Source organism: Sus scrofa, chromosome 6 (genome assembly GCF_054392235.1).
Source record: "Sus scrofa isolate SSC_HxYL_T2T_F1_AM1 chromosome 6, Sscrofa_HxYL_maternal_Yorkshire_Landrace_v2.0, whole genome shotgun sequence".
In the NCBI taxonomy this organism is placed as follows: Eukaryota; Metazoa; Chordata; class Mammalia; order Artiodactyla; family Suidae; genus Sus; species Sus scrofa.
This window is the reverse complement of record NC_139388.1, coordinates 75,465,017-75,487,140: the sequence shown is the minus strand read 5'-3', so window position 1 is coordinate 75,487,140 and position 22,124 is coordinate 75,465,017. Positions and strand designations below refer to the sequence as shown.

The 22,124-nt window shown below is 58.4% G+C and overlaps 1 protein-coding gene across 2 annotated transcripts in view; it reads left to right on the top strand.

The window, feature by feature from the left end:
• Positions 1-22,124, top strand: part of CASZ1 (castor zinc finger 1) — a 149,448-nt gene that overhangs the window by 69,563 nt on the left and 57,761 nt on the right. For both annotated transcript variants that reach the window (XM_084962742.1, XM_084962744.1), the window contains exon 3: positions 13,770-13,821. The gene's annotated coding sequence lies outside the window, so the exon portion shown is untranslated. The remainder of the gene's footprint in view (positions 1-13,769; positions 13,822-22,124) is intronic.

Genomic DNA, 22,124 nt, shown 5'->3' with positions numbered 1-22,124 from the left:
CCTCTCCTGCATTTGCATATTAATTGGATCGGAGACGTCAAGCATCTTTCATTAAAGAAAATGATCTGCATATTTGGAGACATAAAATAGTTATTTTGATGGGTTTTTTTTCCTAAGATCAGGGGGTGGGGGAGGTAGGTGATGGGAGCAGTAGAAATTGAGGTAGAGTGAAAGCTAAGCCAGGCAGCCCCTCTGTCTGGAGTTAACCCCGTGCAGCCCGCAGTCGATGGGCCAAGCTTGGGCCGAAGATCATTTATATGTAACTAAATCCTGGAGCCAGGGGCCCCCAGGTGTCACACGGTTGACCCACTTTGTGCCAAAGGGGTCCCCACGGGCAATGTGGGTAAGGAGGTTGGCGGCAGCCCCCACCGCTGTCCTCCGGGGAGTGGTCCAGGGCCCACCTGGGCTTCTTCCCCAGCTCTCTGTCCCTCGTCCCTCACCTTGACCCCGGGGTCCGCCCACTCCTCCAGCCTCCTGCTCTTCCTTTCCCATCGGGGCACCCATCTGTGTCCACTTTCTGCACAGTGTCTGACCTTGGACTTCCCTGTGCCCTTCTCATTCTTTGCCAGCTGTCATCCTGTCCCCAGATGGAAAGTTTTCTGGGGGCAGCAGAAGCAAAGCCTGGAGTCGTTATCACACACACTCGAAATAACCCAGAAAGCCACTGGGGCCCATATTAGGACATGAGCCCCACGGAGAGCTGAGCGAACGTGTAGTTTTGATGGGCGGATGTTACTGCTCCTCCGGTCATCCTGGTTTCCTCTCGCGTCTTAAACGCTCGGTCCTCATCGGCTGCTTTAGCCAGCGTGCCGGGCAAGTCCTCTTCTTGATATTTCTGCGCTTCCCCGGTCCCTCTGCCTTCCCCAGCTCCCTGGTGCTGTGCCCTGGTGAGTGGGGTGTTTAGGTGACGATGGCGATGACGACGACGACTGCCACTGCTTTTTGCACAGAGAAAATGTGTAGACACTTTGCTGAGAGCTTTGCAGGCGTTGTGTCCCTGAGCCCTCACCACGACCCTCTGAGATGGGTCACTGGGCACATTAGATAGATAAGGAAACTCAACCTCAGAGAGGCCAGATCACATGCCCGTCAGTGCCCAGCCGGGTTGCAGCCAGAGAGCCAAGTTCTTTATACCAGACTGTGGGCTCTGCAGGCAGTGAGGACCAGCAGGAATCTGGCTTCTGGGTTTGGGGAGGGCTTTTTTTTTGTTTTGTTTTTTTTGTTTTTGGGGGGTTTTTTGTTTATTTGTTTTTGCTGCATCATGTGAAGGTTCCTGAGCCCGGGGTTGAACCTGCCCACAGTAGTGACCCAAGCTGAGCCATGACAACACCAGATCCCCAACTGCTAGGCCACCAGGGACCTCCCCTGGCCCCTGCTCTGATGGCAGCCAACTGTCATTCTTGTGTGTGAAATCAGAGGACGTGTGTTGAGACTCTGCCCCGCTGCCTCCTCTCGCCCCACCAAGAAGCCCCACCTGTGTTCACAAGAGTTGCCCTTTCCTGAGGGGCGGGGAGCTGACTCCAGCATGTTCTCTGGGCCTTTGAACCCTGGAGGTGCCCTTCTAGGCCTGCAGAATCACCCATGCTCTTGGTGCCTTGAACTCTGAAGTGGCCAAGTCCCCGACTCTCGCACCCTGCCGGTTCCTGCCTCATCGTGTGATAGGCTCCTGGAGGCCTAGGGATCGGGCTGGACCCTGCAGCGTGGCCCGGCCCCTCTGGCCGAGCTGTGCATCTGCTCACCTGTGCCCCGCCCCCCATCCCGCGCCCTTCAGGCAGGCCCCTCCCTCCTCATGCCCGGCCATGGGCCTGGGCATCCCTTGGAAACCTGTTGGTTCGGTGCTGCCGCCCCACAAGGGCATCGCCTTGAACTTCAGGGTCCTTTCTCTTCCATCATGTCTTCCAGTAGCCACAGCACTTGGGCAAGAACACTGCTCCCGGATCTCGGGGAAGGCGGTGAGGTATGATGGAAAGAATGAGAGCTCTTCATTCAAAGTGAATCAGTTTGGATTCCTGCCTGGCTGTTTTTCTGAGCTGTGCACCTGGGGCGGATCTGCTCCCTTCTCTGCACCTCAGTTTCTCACCTTACACAAGGGGGGGCAGCCATTCCTCCTGTGGGCAGGGTCTGAGGCGTCCTCCGACTCAACTGAGAGCCCAGTTGCAGGCCTAGGATGGACGGGGACCCCCGCGAATGCCAGCAGAGGGGGTGTGTCACCCCGCCAGTGGGTCCTGATTCTGGTAGGGTCTCCTGGGCGAGGGACGCAGGTGATGTTTCCCGAAGCACCTAGCAGCTGGGCCCCGGCTTGCTCCTTCCTGTTCTCTGGCCCTCTGGCTGCATGTGCTTCCGGCAGGCAGGCGGGGAGACCTAGTGGCCCCCCGGATTTGGGGTCCTTGCAGAAGGGGCCTCAGGTGCCCTCCTCGGGGAGCAAATGGACAGGCCGGGTGTTTTATGGAGTCTGGGGGAGTCCTGCGGCAGCTGTATCTGTTAAATGCCAAGAAGCCAAGTTGGTTTAATATGATTGTAGCTGCTGCTTTGATAAATCAAAATAATTAAAAATAATAAATTTGATTCCTCAACCAACAGGCTGTGTGTGGGCACAGGGCCTGGGCTGACGAGCTGGGCCTGGGGGGGCGGGCGGGGGCACCGGGACACAGGAAGGCCTGTCTTTGTGGGATCGTAAGTGGGGGAGGTGGGTGTGAGCTCCCCTTGTGAGCACATTGGAGAGGGGCAGAGTGTCCTTCACTCAGCAGGGCTGTTGGCCAGCCTGGGCTGCAGCCGCAGCCGGGCCTGCCACTAGCCCCGTGGCCTTGGGCCGACCTCGATTTCTTCATCTGTCGAATGGGGTGATCGTTCCGCCCACCTCACGGGGCCGTGGGAGGAGTCAGGGCTTTGCCGGACCCGTGGTCGAGCCTGATGGGAGCGTTGGTCGGCTCAGTGTTGCGTGGGCATCAGTGGCCCCCTCTCGGCCCCGACCTTGCCCCCTGCTTTGGTATCGCGGTGGCTGAGGCCACCAGCTGCATCCGGGGCGGCTGAGCAGCCTCCCGGGAGTCTCCTCCAGCTGCCGGGCGTCGCCCGATGCAGGACGGTTCTGTTTGCGCGGGCATCCCCCAGTTGCAGGGCGTGACTCTTGATTGCTCCCTCTGGCTCCAGCGTTGGGACAGGAAGTACATGCCACACCCTCTGGACCCGAGTCCCTGGTCAGGGTGCCGGCGGCTCTGAGCCGGCTGGGTGGGAGCTGGAGAGAGCGGCCCGCCCCGGGGCTCCCTACCCCCCTCCTCAGAAGCCGTCTGTGGTGTCTGATCCAGAAGAGCCTGAGCAGCTGGAAATCTGAACTAAGTAGAGGGGCGGGGGAGGGGCTGGTGGGAAGGGAAGGGACAGGGTGTCTGTCTCTTTAAATGCACTTTGTGTCAGTGTGATAAGGAATTTGATGGCTTTATCAGAAATACCAAAGCTTTATTTAGCAGGGTGAGGCTCACACCACTCAGCTCCACACAATCTGCTGATAAATTGCAAAAAAGAAAAAAAACCCAACATCTCACCAACCCCCAGCACAGCCAGAGAGGAAAGACGAGGCAGAAGGACAGGCAGAAAAGCAGTGTTGGGAGTTTTGGGGGGGATCGTGGCGGGTCGGGGTGGGCATGGGGTGGGTGCAGCAGAACTTGGAAGGGCTGCCAGGCAGGCGTTCTTCCCTTCTCCACCGGCGGCCTTGGTAGATTTTTCTGTTATTAAGTTATAAACACAATAATTATTTTCAATCTTGCAGAGAAAGTGCTGGTCACAGGGACGGGCCCTCCTCCTCAGCCACTTTTAAATCCTACTCCTGTCCCTCCATCAGTCCAGATCCCCCAAGTCTCTAGGGGATCCTCCTCGGGCAGGAGAGATGCCCAAGGGACTGTCGGGGAGTCAGGAGCTGGCCCTGGTGGCCCCTCTGAGAAAGGGGATCCCCACTCTGCACGCCGTGGCTGTGGCCGTGGCCAAGGAAGCCGGCAGGGGAGGGCGTGAGACAGCCTGTGTGGGACGGGACTCCAAGCCCCGGGTGAGGGCTCCACCCAGGTCACAGAGGAAGCCGAGGCGCTGGGGCATGGCCCTGCCTACCTGCGACATTCCAGGGCTTTCTGTGCTCCCTGCCAGTTGGGCGGCTCCGGGGGGAGGGAGGGCCCCCATCCCGCACGTGGGCCACTCCAGATTTCTTGTGCCTCTGGAGGGTCAACAAATGAGCAGAATGACGTTGCCACTTCTGTTTCCCTCCCGGAGCCTTCTCTCTGCACCCTGTATGTGCCTTCCTGCCCTGCTTTCTCTGGGGGCACCCCATCCCCTGAGCCACCCATCTGGTGGGCACACAGGCTCGTGGCAGCAGCCTTTGCTCTTCCCCTTGGCCGTCCACACTGTTCCCTGTAAATCTTGATGCGAGCAAACCAGGTGTATGCTCGTGGTCCCCACCCACGCCCCTCTCTGTCCCGTGAGGTTGTGCCTCTTCGGCGGCTTGTATGTGATTTCCTCTGGAAACCGAGGCAGGCAGTAGCGCGCTGGGTCCACCCAAGAGCCGTGTAGACGGGAAGCGGGTGTTGGTTGTAGTGAGTGGTGGAGAGGGAGATACTTCTGCTACCCCAGCCCCCTGGGGGCTGTCCTCTGGTTATATGAGGATGCTTCTCCCTGGCCAGCTGGCCAGCTCCCGGGCTCCGCGGTCTGGCAGAGCTGGGCTCAGGGCTCCCACCGCAGGCCCTGCCCGTCCCGAGTTCAAGGCTGCTTCTTCTGTCCTCCACCCCCTGTTCCTCTTGGTGCCTCGCAGGGCTGGTTGAGGAAGTGGGGGGGACGGTCTCTGTCAACATGAGTGTCCCCAGACATGGCCGAGAAGCCCAGCCTTTCCAGAGCCCGCCAGCTGGCCCTTCAAACAGGATGGAGGCTGGGCAAGGCCAAAGGTTGCTTCAGGGGCAGTTAGGGGAGCCCGGAGTCAGAATGACCAAAGGCAAGGTCAGCAGAGTCTGAGGATAACCGCTCGCGGAGCACCCTCCCTGGAGCTGTGCGCTCCCTAGAGGCCGTGCCCCCCATCCAGCCCCCAGCCCCCGGCCCAGGTGAGGCCAGCGGGCTGGGCAAGAGCAGCAGGTCAGTCGCAGAGGAATTCCTCGGCTTTAGATAGTGGAGCAACAGGATTAACTCAGCTGCTTGGAGGGGGAAGTGCTGGGCGGAGAAACAGGGCAGCCTGGAGGGGAGGTGGGGGCCTAGCCGGCCAGGGAAGGGCAGAGGGTGGAGGAAGCTGCAGAAAGGCCTCGGCCGGAGACAGACAGGAGGAGTAAGTGGAAGTGACAGGGTCAGGCCAGACCTTTGTCCTGCAGCCTGATTAGAGAGTCTGCTCTGGATTTCTGAAACTTTGGGATGTGGTCGGACAAACTGGAGCTTAATTCTGTCGGAGCGCCGGGGAGATTAGAATTGACATCCTGGGAGCACATTCCTGGCTGGGCAGAAATCCAGCCCCCGCTGGGAAAAACCTGTGAAAGCATGGCCAGCCCAGTGGCGCTGGCAGGGGGTGCCCGTCGGCCCCAGTGGCCACTCCAGCCTGTGGGTCAGAGCCAGGAGTCTGGGGGGCCAGGCTGTGCTGTTGGAAAGCGCCCGCCTAGTGGATGGAAGGGAGGCCCCACCGAGCCACTTCTGAGTCGAAATCCTGGTTCTCTGCCTTTTCCTGGCTGTGCTGCCTTGGGAAGAAAGCTTCAGTTTGGTTGAACCTCAGTTTCCACATCTGTAGAATGGGACAGGTCTGCCGTCTGGGCCCAGTAACCTTGCCTTTCCTTGGGAATGGGAACCCTGACTTTGGCAAGGTGAAAGGAGTGGATCAGAGTGCACGCTCAGCCGCAGCAGAGCTGGGGGCACCGTGAAGATTTCCCTCGCCGAGCACCCCGACACTGGGCGCACCCCAAGAGTGCCAGCCCATCAGAGCGCTGCAGCTCAGGCCTGTGGAAGATTTCTGCCCCTGCACCAAGGGGGTCCTTTCCAGCAGCCGGCCCCCTGCAGCCACGAAGGAGAAGCCTGCAGGCATCCCTAACTGGCCGCGTCCTAGGAGCTCCCAGGAACCCCTGCCCTGCTCAGTGAGCCCAGGAAAGCAACGTGGGCCTGCCTCACAGGAGCATCTCGTCCAGATTCTTCCCCATACCTCCAGAGACGGGTTTGGGGGACCGGAGTGAGGGCCCAGCACCGTAGCCCCAGAGCAGGCTGTTTCTAGAAGAACAGCGTATATACCCCCTCCCCACTTCCCTCCTGATTCTAATGACTTTCAAATATTGGTAAATATTTTGGCTAATGCAGCCTCTCATGGCAGAGAGCAAAGCTGTCTGCAGTTCAGGACCTACGAATTATTTATTAAAGATCTGAGATGCGGTGCAATTATGTGGAAAGAACCCCAAAAATTAAATAAATAAGTAACAAAATAAATAAATAACAGCCACACTGGCCTCTTGAAGGCTTGGGGAGCTGCATACATGATTGCCGTCTTGATGAAATCCCCCCGGATGTAATGAGCTGATTTTCTGCTGTTAATATTGCATCTGCTGATGAAGGATTCGTTAGGATAATGGAACGAAGCTAAAATATAAATGACTCCCTGTCAAGAAGCAGCTTTTGTTTGTTGATCTCCTGACAGTTTCCCGGGCCAAGGCAGGGGTTTCTGTGTGCACACGCTTTCGGGAGCAGTCAGGGGGGCGGGCTGAGGGCTCGGGGGACTGTCCCCAGGCCCTGGCCCCCTGGGTCTCCTGGTCTTTCCCTGCAAGGTGGGGCTCCCCATCCTTGGGGAGCCCTGGAGCCCTGAGGATGGGGAAGTCTTTGCCCGAGACCCCCTTTTTCCACCCAGAGGGCAGCTCCAAGACGCTGGGCAGCAGCAGAAGTTATCTGGGGAGCCTTGCAGAGAGGATGGCATGGGCCTTGCACGTGGGAGCCACTCATGCGAGGACACCGGCGGGGAGGATGGCAGCCCTGTGGAGACCGTCGTAGGCTCCAAGTGACGTGTCCTAAGGCAAGGCCTTGTCCCCAGAGCCACCCTAGCCTTCTGGTATAGTCTTTTCCTCCAGCCGTCACAGAGCGCATTCTGCAAGGCCCTTGGACACCTCGGGCAGTGGTGCACACAGTTCCTGGGGACGGGAGGGGGAGAGCACCTGCCTGAAATTAGGATGATTCCCCTTCCACCACCCCCCCCCCCCGGCTCATCTCGCACCCGTGCCCAGCTGCTGCGGGGAAGGAGCCTCCTCTCCCTGATGCAGCCCCTTCTCCTCCTCCCCTACAGCATTATTATTTGACTTTATTGCAGTAAAAGGCACAGAACGTGAAGTTCACCACTGTAACCATTTTTATCGTTTTTGTTTTTGTTTTTGTTTTTTTTTTTGGTCTTTTCTGGGGCCGCACCCACGGCATATGGAGGTTCCCAGGCTAGGGGTCCAATCCAAGCCGCAGCTACCGGCCTACACCACAGCCACAGCAACGTGGGATCCGAGCCACATCTGCAACCTATATCACAGCTCAGGGCAATGCCGGATCCTTAACCCACTGAGCAAGGCCAGGGATCGAACCCGCAACCTCATGGTTCCTAGTTAGATTTGTTAACCACTGAGCCACAACGGGAACTCCCACCGTAACCCTTTTTAAACTATTCACGTCAGTGGCATTAACTACATTCACAGTGTTGTGTAACCATCACCAATATCTAGTTCCAGAACTTTTTTTTTTTTTTTTAGATTTTTAGGTCCACCCCTGCGGCCTACAGAGGTTCCCAGGCTAAGGGTCCAATCCGAGCTATAGCTTCCGGCCTATATCACAGCTCACAGCAACGCCAGATCCTTAACCCACTGAGTAAGGCCAGGGATCAAACCCGCAACCTCATGGTTCCTAGTCAGATTTGTTTCCGCTGTGCCATGACGGGAACTCCAAGAACTTTTTCATCATCCCAAGCAGAAACTCTATACCCATTAGAAGCCACTCCCTGTTTCCCCTTCCCCCTGCAGCCGACAACCGCTCATCTGTGTTCTATCTCTGTGGATTTGCCTATTCTGAGTATTTCACATGCAGGAAATCATGTCATATGTCTTTGTGTCTGCCTTCTTTCACTTAGGATGAGGTTTTCAAGGTTCTTCCCTATGGCAGCGTGTTGTGAGAACCCGTCCCTGTTCATGGCTGAATAATATTCCATGGTGTGGGCCACGGTGTGTTGGTTATCCATTCATCTATTGATGGACGTCTGGGTTGTGTTCCCCTTTTGGCTCTTGTGAATGGAGCTGCTATGAACATTCACGTACACCTTTTTGTTTGCGTTCCTGCTGTCCGTTCTTTGGGGTATATCCCCAGGAGTGGCGGGATTTGCTGGCCCTCTCCCTGGCTTCTTAAAGGCAGGGCCCCTGACAGCTAATAACAGGTCATATTTGTCAAACATTTACTAAGTACCAGACCACGGTGCTGCACGTTATTTCAGCAGGTCTTCACAACCGCCACAGTTGCGGTAGCACCAGGTGGACTGTCTTTGGTTGGAGTGCTCTCCAGGTTGTGGACAGTGCCCGGCATATAGTAGGTGCTCAAGAAATAGTAACTGAAGGAAGTGCCAAGAAGCTGAGGCCAAGAGAGGTTAGGCAGCTGCCCCAGCAGACACGATGGTGCTAAGTGGCAGAGGCGGGATTTGGACCAGAGTCTCACTGACTGCTCTTTCTCTCGGACCCAGCACAGTACATGCTCAGTGAATACCTGGCAATCGCTGGGGAGCAGGGCTAAGGAGAGGTCTAAGCCGATCGCCTGGATGCGGGCCAGGCAAGGCCCAGAGCAGGTGTTGTCTTTCTGTGCATCTGTGGAATGTGCCGTCTGTCCAAGGAGGCCCTGCCTCATCCTCGGTGAGCCCTGAACAGGCAAAGGCCACGTTGGGTGCTGCTGAGCACCCCACCCAACACCCCAGAGAGGTGTCCTCCTCTGCTTGACCTTCCAGGCCCTTAGGTGGAGGCGAGCACACCCAGCCACCCCCCTGGACCTGTCTTCCTGGGGAGAGGATGGGTCCCACCAGTAAGATCTGAGCCACCTCCACCTCCAGTGGTCAGGCAGGGCCTCTGGGAAATGGAGAGGCTTCTTCTCACTTGCAGGGTCTCAGGAGGGCTGGGCAGGCGGCCTTTCTCCTCCAACACTGAGAGAGGCCTCCCATCACCATCCAAGCCCCTGGTGGGGCCTGTCTCAGTTTCTGAGATGGGAAAAGAGAGGGCACCGCAGGCTGGAGCACTGCAGAGAGAAGCACCCAGCCCAGGAACTAGGGCCTGGGCCGGGGAGGTGTGAGACAGAGAGGGCAAGGCAGAGGTGCTGGACCAGCGAAGGCTTGGTCCCTGCAGGATGGGCCGGTCAGCTGGCTGGAGACTGCAGGAGGCAGGTCCTCCCTGAGCTGGGACTTTGGAGAACAAGGTGGGAGAATCCCTTTCTTGCTCCCTACCTGCTAGATGCTTCCTCCTGACCCTGTACAGGTTTTTCAGGATTCTGGCCAAATTCCAGCCCAGACCGTGTTGGAAAACCCCCCTGCCCCCCGAGCCAATCCAGAGGCTGGCGCTGACCCCCACCTGCCCCAGCCTAGGGTGTTGGGCTCCTTTCCCCAAACGGGACAGGCAACCGCCCTGGCTGCCGCCTCGTCCAGATCTGGCACCTGCTGGATGGTGCGGGGCCCCGGGGCCCCTCATTGTCCCACTAAGCACTGTGTAAAAGTCTCGGGCTTCCTTTGACCTTTCTGTTTTGCCTGGTTATGTGGCGGCCGCCCCGCTGACACGTCTGCCCCCGCGTCATCGCCGGGCCACTGCCCGGCCCCTGCCTGTGGCCCTGCTCCCGGCTTCGTTCTTTCTCTTTCTCTTTCTTTCTTTCCCTCTCCTTTCTCTCTCTCTCCTTCTCTCTCTCTCCATCTCCCCCCCCCCCCGCCCCCAGTCTCTCTCTCTTTTCACTCTTTTAACATGGTTTTCCTAAAAAGTTTTTTAATCAATCAAATTTGAGGCAGAAAATAGGTTTTGTCACGCCTGGTCCCGGGGTAGTGTGGCTCTCACTCAGGCTCCTGACAGCTCCTCAATGCAGGAAGGAGGCCAAACAGAATATTTCTCGGGGAAAGTGCTGGTTTCCATGACATCGCCCCTTGTTGTCTGTGCTGCCCCCTTTCCAAGCTGCCGGCTGACACGGCCTGTGAAAGGGCCCGGCCATCGCGGGGGAGGTGGGGGGAGAGGGGCAGGAGCCAGCACTGGGCGGGGGGGGGGGAAGGGGGGGAGAAATGGGCGCCCGACAGCTGCCCTGAGCCTCCTCCGTGGCCTGGGAGGGTTGGGGAGCAGGTAGGGGCGCTGGGGACAGGGAGCTGACCCTCATAAATATGAAGCCAGGGAGCTGGGGCTGAGAGATGCTCAGAAGCCAAGCCCCGGATGGTCGGTGGCTCCAGCCAGAGGGGATGCAGGCGGGTGAGGCCTCCTCGGTCCTGGTACGCGGGTGGCAGCAGCTTCTTCATCCTTCCCTCTCCTGCTCCCCCCCCTTGCCCATGGCAACCCTGTCACCACCACCAGCTCGGGCTCCTTTCCGCCCTCCTTCTGTTCCATCATCTCTGGGGCTTCTGGTCCCTGCCAGCTCCCAGGCCGCCTTCGAGCTCCCTCTAGGCCCTCGGCTTCGACCTCCATCCTGCTTTCCGGCCGCTCCTTCCCAAGCCTCGCTGTTTCACCCTCTCCCCTCTCTTTACTCTTCTTGCTCTCTTTTATAATTAATGATTAGGTTTAATTGGTTTGCTTAGGCAGCCTGACAGCAAATGAGCAGAAGCCAGCCCAGGGCCGCCAGGCTCAGGTGAGAGACTCCAACGGCACCTCTGCCTGGCCTGTGGGTGGGTCAGGCCGGCGCTCAGCGGGGGCCAGGCCCCACCTGGGCTGGCGCAGTGGCCAATGGGAAGAAGGCAGCAGCATCTTCACACAATCAGGCGCACGTTTGTCCACCGACGTTCCCCATGTGCTTTTGTTCTTATTCTCGTCCTCACACCCCTTTCCGGGTTCTCTTTCATACAAGACATTGTCCACCTCTTCTGAGCTTTGGGTCACGGTAGGAGGAGGGCAGGGTCCGGCTCAGTCTCCCTGGAGCCTGGACCTATGGGGTCGGCAGCTTGACATGTCTGGGCCAAGATCTTGCTTTTTCACGTGGACAGGAGGGAGCAGCTAGCAAGGCCTGCTAGCCCAGCTGCCTGCCTACAGCCACTGGAGCCTGGAAGCCAACAGGCCTGGTTGTCGTTCTGATTTTCCAGGTGCCTCTGCATAGAACTCAACCTCTTGGTCCTCCGTCTTCTGGGCAGAGTCCTTAGGATAAAGCACATTGGACGAATGCGCGGATGGGCGGGCGGATTGCTGGCAGAGAGTAGGGATGCCCTTAATGTCAGCCGTCCTAAATACTGGGGCTTCTGGTCTCCTCTGTGTATGTTTTCATGCTCCCTACCTCTCCTCCTGGCTTTGCAGAATCCGTCCTTCACTGCAGCAGCTTTCTGATGCTCTGCCAGGCGCTGGGTGTGCCCAGTCACTCGCTCAGACAGGCCAGAACCAAGCATCAGAAGCAGTGAGAGGAAGAGAGACAGAAGATGCCCGGGCCAGCAAAGAGAGATAAAGTTGAACTTCTCGGGACCCCCGCTGGGGAGGGGGGTTCCAGAGTCCACCCAAGTGTCCCAGATCCCACCCAGAGACAGCCTCCCTGCTTCCGGCAGCCAGGCCGCCCACTCCAGAGGCAGGGGAGGGACAGGACCCCCATCTGCGTCCTGGTCCCCATGCAGTTGGCATCGCTGCCCCTCCCCACCCCTCTTCCACCCCCAGCCCACTCCTGGAAAGTTTCCTCCCTGATTGTTCTGTGTGATCAGATCTGCAAGTTGCTCTCTAAGCTTCTTGTCACATTTTGACTTAATGAAGTGCAACTGCTGAGGGATTTGGGTTCAGCGCTCCGGTCTCCCGCGCTCCCTTGTTGTCGGAAAACAGGGGTGGTTGGGGATGGCAACACCGCACTGCAAGTCGTTATCATTCCGGTCAGTCTGTTTAACACAAAATTAAACAAAGAACTAATTAGTGCCTCATGAATTAATAAATGCACAGTTGCCAGGGAGGATGGGCGGGGGGGGAAAGGTGGTGGAAGGGAGATACTGGAGTTGTGGAGTTGGGGGGCTTTGGGGGTTCAAGGGAGGCTGGCCAGGGCGCCTTGAGAGATCTCAGGCAGGCAAGTGTGGGCTGGACCGGCCGGCGATGCTGCCCCGCTGGGTCCCTGGGCTGGCTGGCTGGGATGCCAGCTCTGACAGCCAAGCCTGCCCGGCGCCTCTCAGCGGAGGCCCGCGGTCTCCATCCCTCGCCCCCCTGTCCAGCCCCGCGTGGCCTCCTCATCATCCAGCGCTCTTGCTCTTCCCTGACTTCTTTTCTCCGCTGTCCCGACCTCTGCCCTGTCTCCCGTCTCATCAAGGCGCCCCCTTCCTCTCTACCGCCCCCTATCGCTGGCTGCCCAGCTCTCTGCAGAGCCCCAGGTTCTCACCCTCTGGATCAGGTAGGCATCAGAGGCCCACGGAGCAGTCCCCCCCAGCTGCCCGATGCCTCTCAGAGCCCTGCGTCCAGCAGGGTGGGCTCTGCCCCGGTGGGTACCCTCCACCCAGGCCGCTCAGCCAAGGCAGCGAAAGCTGGCAGAGGACCCAGCCCTCCTTAGGAGGACATGTCAAGTACAATTAGCATTATCTGTCTAAACGTGTCCCTGGGAACGGGAGGGCGGGCGGCGGGTCTGGGTGGCATTCCCGGAGCCCGGTACAAGGTCACCTCACCTCTTGCAATCCCCCCAATCTGATTTGGGGATTACACAGCCTAAGGAAATGGGTGTTATTCCTCTTGCATCATTGATAAGCCACAAATGTGAGGGGGGTGGGGAGGGAAAAAAAAACCGAATAAACAGAAAACCTTTCCCCAGCATGGGTATAGAGTTCTGAAGGCCGGCGGGGGTGGGGGTGGTGGGGCCTGGCTCGGGCGAGGGCAGGTGGGCCTGGTGAGCAGGCAGAGGGCTCCTTGGGTTTTCTGTCCACGCGAGGGGTCTGTTCCACTTGAACCTGGCTCCCTAAGCTCGTGCCCTGGCCTGGGCCTGGCAAGCTAGGCTGAGCTGTGTGTTGGCTAAAGACCCTCTACACTACCTCCTCAGACCATGTGCCCCCCTCCCTCCGCGGGCCCCCGGAGTGGGTCGTGGCTGGTCGGCAGGACCCCAGGGCGGAAGTGGTCGTCTGTAGCTTATTCCTGGGCGTTGAGGCTTCCTGGTGCCCTGGCCCCTGGCCCACCCTTGCTCCTCTGTCACCCATCTGCTGTAGTGAACAGCTTGGCATCTGTCTTGTTTGTTTTCGTGGGCCAGGGGAGGAGAAGGAAGGGCTGGGTGCTGCCGAAATCTGCCATTGTCCCCAGGCCCCGCTGCTTGGTCGCTGCGGCTCCACGGGGGCTCCCCGCCCCCACACGGGCATCCCTATCCCCACATCTATTTTTCTCTTTGGTTTGGGGTGTCCTGAGGACCCTATTTCCACCGTGATCAGCCCTTACCACTTGCTGAATTTTTTTGGATTTGGGGCAGCATAAGCCTAAATGGACCAAAATGAGTGCCCACTCGCGTGTCTGAATTTTTGACACCCTTGGCTGGCCTGGGAGCCTCAGCCCCTGGGCCTGGAGGTGGCAGGGAGCCCTCGAGCACACAGCAGCATGGAGGGCATGGGCTGTGTAGTTGTAGGCATCCTGCTGTGAAAGGCTAAGAGGCTCTTCTCTGTCCCTCTCCAGGATGAAGTGACACCCATACTGCCAGAGAGGAGCCTCCAGGACCGGCGACAAGGTAAGGCCTCAGCCCCTCCCTCACCCCCGATCCCTGACCCCCCCCCCGTGACTGTGCGCCTGGTACACGTCACCGTGGGCTGGGTCCCATCGTGCCAGGCAAGCACCAGGGTGTGTCAAGAAGATGGGGACAGGGACTTGGAGCCTGAACGTGGCAGGAAAAGATGAGCCAGGGTGAAGCGTCTCTGATAGGTTCTTAGGCTGGAAACGGGCTGGGGGATCCATGGATCTTGGACTTTGGGCCTGGAATGTGTTCAGGGCAGTGTGGGACCAAGGGACATTTGTGTGCCAGGCCTCGGCCACCCTGCAGCGCCCTGCCTGGCTCTCCACAGCCCTGTGGCTGTGGCTGCTGCCAGCTCTCCCTGGGAGCTCGTGCTTGGGGAACCTCGTGGACTTGAGAGTTCTAGAAGTCCAGTCCTCCCTCTGTCCTGGGGTGCTGCTGACCCCCTGTGGCCCCCTCCTTCCTCCACAAGCGGCTGGCAGGGAGGAGGCCCCCGGCCCTGAGCTGCTGTCCTTCCCTCCCCGAGCGCAGGGCGCCCCTGCCCAGGCCGGGCCTTCACAGGCCATCCCAGTCCTGGGGTAGCTCGGGTGGCTCAGGGAACCTGGGGCCATCGGGCCTCGGCCCCAGGCAGCGCCGTGTCAGAGGTGACCGGTGGAACGCCAGTGTTATGTAAATAGCGGGGCCTGCCCGGCGGGCGAGCTGGCTGGCTGCAGCCATCCATCATCGCACTCCGCAGGGCGGGGGACAGACACGGCACCGTGCGCCTGGCTCCAAACCTGTTTGTTTTCCCTTTGTCTCACGGGTTTCGGGGGCCCGGCTGTGACCGGCTCCGGGGTTTTGTCCTGCCGGCCCCCTCCCCCCGGAGGACGGGGGAGAGGGAGGAGATTCACGCGGCTCCCACCGCGGCATCCCTTTTGGACATCAAAGGCTCCCCCAGCATTGTCTGTGCCGGCGGGCAGTGGCCCTGAAAACGTGATCAGAGGCGGCCGGTGTAGGGCAGGCCCGGCCCGCGCCCTGCGCTCTCGCTGGGGCCCTTGGATTCCTCCCTTTGCCGCCAGCACCACCCTGGTTACAGCGCTGCTCCCCGGGCCCCTCTCCTCGCCTTTCTCGCCCCTGGCATCCAAGCCTGGCCCGACCCCGCCGCTGCCGCGCTCCCATCCTCTCTTAGCCACAGCCCAGCACCCCTGGCCTGGCATCGCGATGCCAGGAGGTTGAGCGCTGCGAGTCTCTGCCCCTCGTATCCTCCATGAGAGTCGGAAGCACAGAGAAGGGCCCCTTGGGATGCGGGCAGCTGGGATGGACCAGCCTCTGCTGGGCCTCTTTTCTTTTCCCCCACCCTGCTGCCGATGAGACCCTGACCTCCCCCGGAGGCCTCTGCCCAGCCAGCCCTTGCTTCCACTTCTTAGCAGGGTGCAGGTTGGCCGCTTCTGTCCTAACAGCCAGCCCCAGGTGCTTCCATTCTCTGGAGCAAGGCTTGGCAAAGCATGGCCAGAGGGCCACATTTGGCCCCTGCCTGTTTTTGTAAATAAAGTTTTATTAGAACGCAGCCATGCCCACTCATTTGCTTCTCAGTTGTGGCCGATTTCACTTTGCAGTGGCAGCGCTGAGTAGCTACAATAGAGAATATCTGGCCTGAAAAGCCTGGAATATTTACAGTCGGGCCTATTATAGAAAAGGTTAGGAGTTCCCGTTGTGGCGCAGCAGAAGCAAATCCGACTGGTGTCCATGAGGATGTGGGTTCGATCCCTGGCCTCGCTCAGTGGATTAAGGATCCCACGTTGCCATGAGCTGTGGTATAGGTCACAGATGCGGCTTGCATCCTAGGCTGCTGTGGCTGTGGTGTAGGCTGGCAGATGTAGCTCTGATTTGACCCCTAGTGTGGGAACTTCCATATGTTGTAGGTGTGGCCCTAGAAAGAAAAAAAAAAAAAAAAAAAAAAAGGAAAGAAAAAGTTAACTGTCGCTTGCTCTGGAGGTTCTGGCTCCTGCCCTCTGCTCTCTCTCTCTCTCTTTTTTTTAAAGCGGTAAAATATATATATCATGCAAATAATTACCATTGTAACTGTTTTTTAGGTGTGTGGTTCCCTGGCATTAAGTATGTTCCCAGGGTTGTGCTACCATCATCCTGCTCTGAGGGGCCCAGGCAGTTGTCAGGGAGCCCCGACCCTAAGTTGGTGGGGGTGGGGGGCTGCTTGCAGTCCTGGTCCTCTTGAGCCCGCCCTTTCTCACCCTGCTCTCTGTAGGGCCTCACCTTCTGCTCAGCTCCACCTGTCCAGAAGTCCCAGCATGTCCTCTCCTCAGCTCTGTTTCCTTAGCGTGCTTGCTCCCGGCCAGTCTCCATCCTGTCACTTTTAGCAAGGTCTCAGAGCCACAGTTTCCTCTTCTGCAAGATGAGCAGAATATCTCTTTTGCGGGGTTATGGGGACAATCAAGCAAGTGAATGGAGCTGAAGGCGTCTAGGCCAGGGCCTGGCACCTGTGCTCCCTCCTGCCTTCCTCCCTTGGCACCTGCCGGAGCCTGAGTCTCCACTGTACACATAAGAGGCAGCAGCCACTGCAGGCAGGTCCCATGGAGTTCCCCACCCCTGCCCCGGGACCTCTGAGTGAAGGTTCTAAATGCTGCACAGGGGGTGGGCTGGGGGTCCTTGGGCTCACTGGAGCTCTCGGCTCAGCCTTGGGTCCTCCACGTCTGCTGCAGGGCCCTGGGCCCCGGGCAGTTGCCTAAGCTCCGAGCACCCGTTTCTCCATCTGGAAAAGGGAGTCCTGACCCCTATTCTCTCTGTTTGTAGGGTAGTTGCAAGGAGGAACTCGAATGCAGCAGGGGAAGCTGGGAAGGCTTGTGATCCCAGGGGCTGCTGAGGGCGAAGCAGGCCATGGGGAAAGCCTGGGTCCGAACTTGGGCCCATTCTGGGGGAAGGTGGGAACCAGGCTGAGAAGGCCCTGGGCACTCACTTCGTCTAGGGTGCCAGGACTGAGGCTGCTCTGACGCCTGACTGGTCTTGTGTGCCAATTTGGGAGTCAGGCTCCCAGCCCTAGAGGAAAGCTGGCAGGGAGGGTGGTGGTGGTGGGGGATCTAAGCTGTGCAGCAGTCGGAGGCCTGAGACAGAGCCGAGTCCGCACAGCTCACTCGCTGCCCTCTCCTGCTGCCCCCTCTGTGTGGGTTCCTAGCCTCTGGTGTATCAGCTTTCCCACCTCGCCTTCTCTCTGCATCCTGCCAGCGTCTCTTCCTCCTCCCTTCCCGCCAGCCTCCTGCCACCCCCCACCTCCATGGCGCGCTCTCTTTCTCCCTCTCTCTCCTTTTCATCTACTCCGAAGGCTTTACTTTACTTCCTTGTCACCCTAATTGATTGCATTAACCTTTCAGCGTATTGGATTTCCTCGGCATCGTGCAGAGAGCCCTGCGCAATATGCTTATAATCTGAGCCATAATGGACAGTTTGCAGTCAACAAGCCCCTTCTCCCATCTCTGCCGTCGCTCCCGTTGACATCTCTCTTGCCCAGGCCACCGCGGCCACTTCCCCTGCCAGCAGGGTGGGGCAGTGGAAGGAGCTGGGAGGAAGCAGACAGGGCTTGGACCCACCGATGGGTGGCTCTCCCTGCCTCTCCCCTCCTGGCTCTGCCACCCGGCCCTGCCTCTGCTTTGCCAAGCCCCCCAGTCAAGGTCCTGTCTTGTGAGTCTTCCCTGCTCTTCCCTGGAGCTCTCTAATAAGTGGCTGATGGGGCCAGTTTGGCCTAGGGAGTTGGGGGGTAAGAGAGTCCCCTGATTCCACCAGATGGTCCTTAACCCGAGGCCTCTTTGGACCTTCTGGAAGCTGGGCCCGCTCCTGGAATGATGTGGAAGCCTGAGGGAGACAGAAAGAAGGGGCTCTGCTAACGGCCAGGGAGGAGCAGCCCTGCTGGGGCCGGCCGTGGGCTCCCGAGGCAGCAGCGGCCTTTCCCAGTGGGTGGAGAGAGAGGCACTTGGACAGCCAGTCTGGACCCCGTCTCCTGCCCTGGTCCCAGGAGGGTGCGGTTTGGGTCCTTGATGGGTGACGTCTCAGTCTCCGTTTCCCATCCCATGTTTATCAGTAGCTCTGAGCAGACCCACCTGCCTTCATCAAAGGAAGAGATGTGATACAGGCCACAGGGCCCTGAGCCAAAGAGAAGCCTCTACGGGGCGGGAGGCGGGCACGGGGGGAGGCCAGAGAAAACAAGAGCTGGCTTCTCAGTTTGGTAAGAAGGGGCTCCCTCTGGTGGGTTCCCAGATGGGCACCTGCTTGTCCAGCATCAGGCAAAGGAGCCAGCCCTTGCCATCTGCCTGGTCCTGGGATCTTGGTGAGTCCCAGCCCCGTGGGTCCTGGCCGGGGCTGCCCGCCCCCAGACCCACAGCCCCGTCAGCTCAGTCTTCATTCACGACAGGCTGGACGTTGGGTTGAATACATTAATGTCAGGCCAGAGGAGCAGGATGGAAGCTCTCCGCAGCCCTGGTGGTACCTCCTCTCTCCCGCCCTGCTCGCTCCCCTGCCCTCTGCCCATCAGTGTCTCCTTCTGACCACTCCGCCTCCTCCCATCACTCCATCACTCCGAAGGGCAGGCTTTGGCAAGAGCAGGCCGGACCTGGGTTCTTCCCCTCCTCTCCCAGGGATTTGGGGGGTGGGCAGAGGGCGCAGCAGGGAGAAGCCAGGCAGCGAATTAAAGTTTGGTGATTGTCAGTGTCAGGAGACGCTAAATAACCCCGTAACTAGTATGAAGGTGAATTCACGGTCTGCTGCACATGGAAAATATGAGCGCTCCGCGAGACGGGGAGAGCGAGCGCGGAGTCGGCCTGCCACGGTGGGCAGCCTCCTCTCCAGGGACCCGGGCAGGGAGGCAGGAGGAGGGCCGCGCACCCTCCCATTCCTGCCAGGGAGCAATAGGAGCCCCAACCAAGCATTGAGTTTGGGGGGCTGGGGGGCAGCTCAGCTGCTTGACAGCCTGCTAGCCCGGCCCCAGGGACCCAGGTAGACAGTTGTCAGTCCCAGCAGTCTACGCTCATGGCTGCCAGCCCAGGCCCCAGGATGCCAGCCCGTCTTCCCCGGTCCGGATTACTAATCGCTAATCCTCCTTGAGCTCGTCCTCTGTGCCAGGCTATGTGCTGGGGATGCCCTTAGGACAGCTCGATGCAGGAAGTGCCATTATCATTCCCCTTTTTTGTCCCCACTTTTTTATAACCACTTTATTGAGATATAATTCACATGCCAACTGTACAGGTCAGTGGTTTTTAGTGTATTCACAAGGTTGTGCCACCATCACCACTATCTAATTTTAGACTCTTTCCATCGCCCCAGAAGAAAAGCCCGCGCTCATCAGCATTCACTCTCTGTCCTCCCGACCCTCGGCCCCAGGCAGTCCCTAATTATTATTCACTTTGGTGCGGAGAAAATGGAGGCTCAGAGAGGGTCAGTGACTTGATTCTGGTTGCACAGCTGATGAGAGATGGAGCTGGGATTTGAACCTGGGGAGTGGGACGCCAGTGCCCGTGCTGCGTGAGGGACTGCCCGGTGTCCTGGCCGCCCCCACCACCACTCTGCATGCCCTGCCAGATGTTTCCCACAGCATATGCGCTCAGGCATGTGTGAGTAGCGTTCAAACACGCCGGCCCGGCTGGCAACACGTGTCTCTCTCCTCAGGTACACTTGGGATTCCTCACGGAACAGTCTCACACCCCCTCAGAAGGCCGGCCAACCACCCCCCAACCCCTACCCCTTCCGCAGCCAAGCTCCTGGAAGGGAAGGTGGGAGCAGGTACGAGCAGCAGGAGGGGAGCCCAGTCGGCCAATGAGACCTGGGTGGTTTGGAGCTTTAAAATGAAAAATCCCCATTAGCTCCTGTAGCTGATAATTGTAACCGAAATAAAATGCCAACACAACATTCCAGAACAGGTCCCTGCCCAGGTTGGGGCCACAGGCTGGGCGGTGCCCCCAGGGCCAGTGCAACTAGCCAGGCTCCCAGCATCACGCTTTTTCTGTCTTTCCTTCTCTCGCTTTCCTTCTGACTTTTTCTCACTCTCTCCTTTGCTTCTGTCCAGTTTCTTCTCGCCTTTTTTCTTCCCATCTGCCTCCTCACACGCCACTGTCCCTCCTCAAAACTTAAAAACAATAAACAAACCCACAACCTATTGTGGCCACACTCTTGCACTTGCAAAATTTGGGAATTAAGGTGAAACTGTTCCTGCCCTGATAAGAGATAAATACAAGGGATGAGAGACAAAAGGAAAGGTGGAGAATAAGTTTGTTGGATTTGGTTTGGGGTTTTTTTCCTCCTTCTCTCTCCCTCTAAAGCGGAGGATCCGGCCGGGCCAGTTTGGATATTTATTAAGAAAAAGCCAAAGATAATTAACTTTTTTGTTTTTGTTTTGTTTGCGGGTGCCTCCCCTGCTGGCACTCCTGACTGCCTGGCAAATTAAACCTGCTCCCTGCTCCCTGGGTGCTGGGCTGTCGGCAGCTCTGCTACTGGCTGTCCTGAAACCGCCCGCCCGCCCGCCTGGCAGCTGCCCACCCAGCCACCCACCGTGGGTTTCAGATCTAGGGTCACTTTATGCTACCACCGATGCCACCTCCCCGGGGCTCTTCTGACTCCTAGAGCAGCCTTTAGAACAGGGTAAGTGGCCTGTGGGGGAGTTGGGGGGGGGGAGGAGGAGGGGCTACTGTTGGGGTTATGGCCAGCACTTCCCTAAAAGGAGATGGGGGTGAGAGAGTGAGCACTCCCGCAGGGCAAGGGTATTCCTTCTGGCCAGGTCAGGCAGCCAGCTTCCCAGAACAGGGTAGGGGCAGGGAATGAGCTGGAAGTGCAGGGAGAGGCCAGATTTGGGCCATATCCATCGCCAGCCCTTCTCCCAGGAGGCTGCTCCACTGCCAGGACCCATGGCTCCTGGGAATGCGCTGGAGAAGGCTCAGGGCCACGGAACCCTCCCATGACATCTGGCCACCCTCGACGCCGGCCTCCATGCTACTTCCACCTCTGTCCCACTCCAGGCCACCTGGGGGCCCGGCTGGCGCCCGTGTCAGAAACTGGCTGCCTCTGGTCTGCTGCCCTAGAACCGTGCAGAGCCCCAAGGCCAAGCTGTGACCTGGGCCCGAGCCATGTCCACGAGCCAAAAAGGTGGCAATTAGAGACATCACTCTTGGTGGGGGACAGGGTTGAGGGCCTGTCAGGAGCCGGGACAGCCAGTGAGGAAGGCAGACCATCTAGCGGCCAGCCCAGCCCTGGCTGCTTGGGGTCGGAGGTGTGCTTTGCCCCACTGCTGAGTGAACACGCCTCAGCCCTCCCTGACAGGGCCCTCTCCTCTGCCCCCTGGCTTCGTCCCCTACCGGGCAAGTGGGCAGTAGGGTGCGGTCCCTCCAGTGGGGGAGAACCTGCTTTGGAGCTGGGCACAGAGAAGAGGGCATTTTCCAAGGATTTTGCTGGCCCTTTTTTTTTTTTCTCTGAAATATAAGGATGTGCAATTTTTTTGGTTTCAATTTAGCATTGGAGAATTTTATAATTTAGTAATTAAAATCTCTGATAGGCTTTAGAAATTGCGGCTAATTGAATTTAATGGGAAGATGATTTTCAATTTTATTTGATTACCGGGACCCCTGGCATCGGTATTTATGGGAAAAAAATGGGAAATGTGCTGTGTGGGCTAAGATGGCATAATTGAATTAGGGATAATCGGATTTCTCCGTCATGAATTTCACTATAATTTTCCTATAATTTTCCATTAGATAGCTAGTTTACAAATATTCACAAAGAAATGAAGCTCTTTCGGAATGGAGATTGCTGGCTAACAGGATTACAGGGCCGAGCGTGCGGCCCTGCCAGCCCCTCTCCCGCCATAATGCAAGTCCTTGTATCTGCCTTACACTTCGCTTGGGCCTGGCCTCAGCCCCTCGCTCCCCCGCCACCCGCCTGGCTGCGTCTCTCTGCCCCTTTGTCTCCCCTGCGTCCCTGCTTACTCCCTGCCTCGACACCCAGCCATCAGGGCCCCGTGACCTCTCATCCCCCTGCCCTGGCGTCTGGGCTCCGGCCACTGTCCCCAGCACCCTTCCCATCCACACGTCGCCCGCCCAGGGCTCTCCCCGACAGCCTCCCCGCCGTCGGCTCACACACAAACACACGGACGGCCTCGCAGGTGCGAACATGCTTGCTCACACACACACACCGTCGTCTGGCCAAGGCGGCTGTGCCCTGGCCCAGTCGCCTCAAAGGGAACCAGTTTATTGGGATCCTGGGGTGGGGTGCGGGAACAAAAGGAGCTTTGTTCAAGTTTATGTGAAAGTTACAAATTCAAAATGAGAGCAGATAAA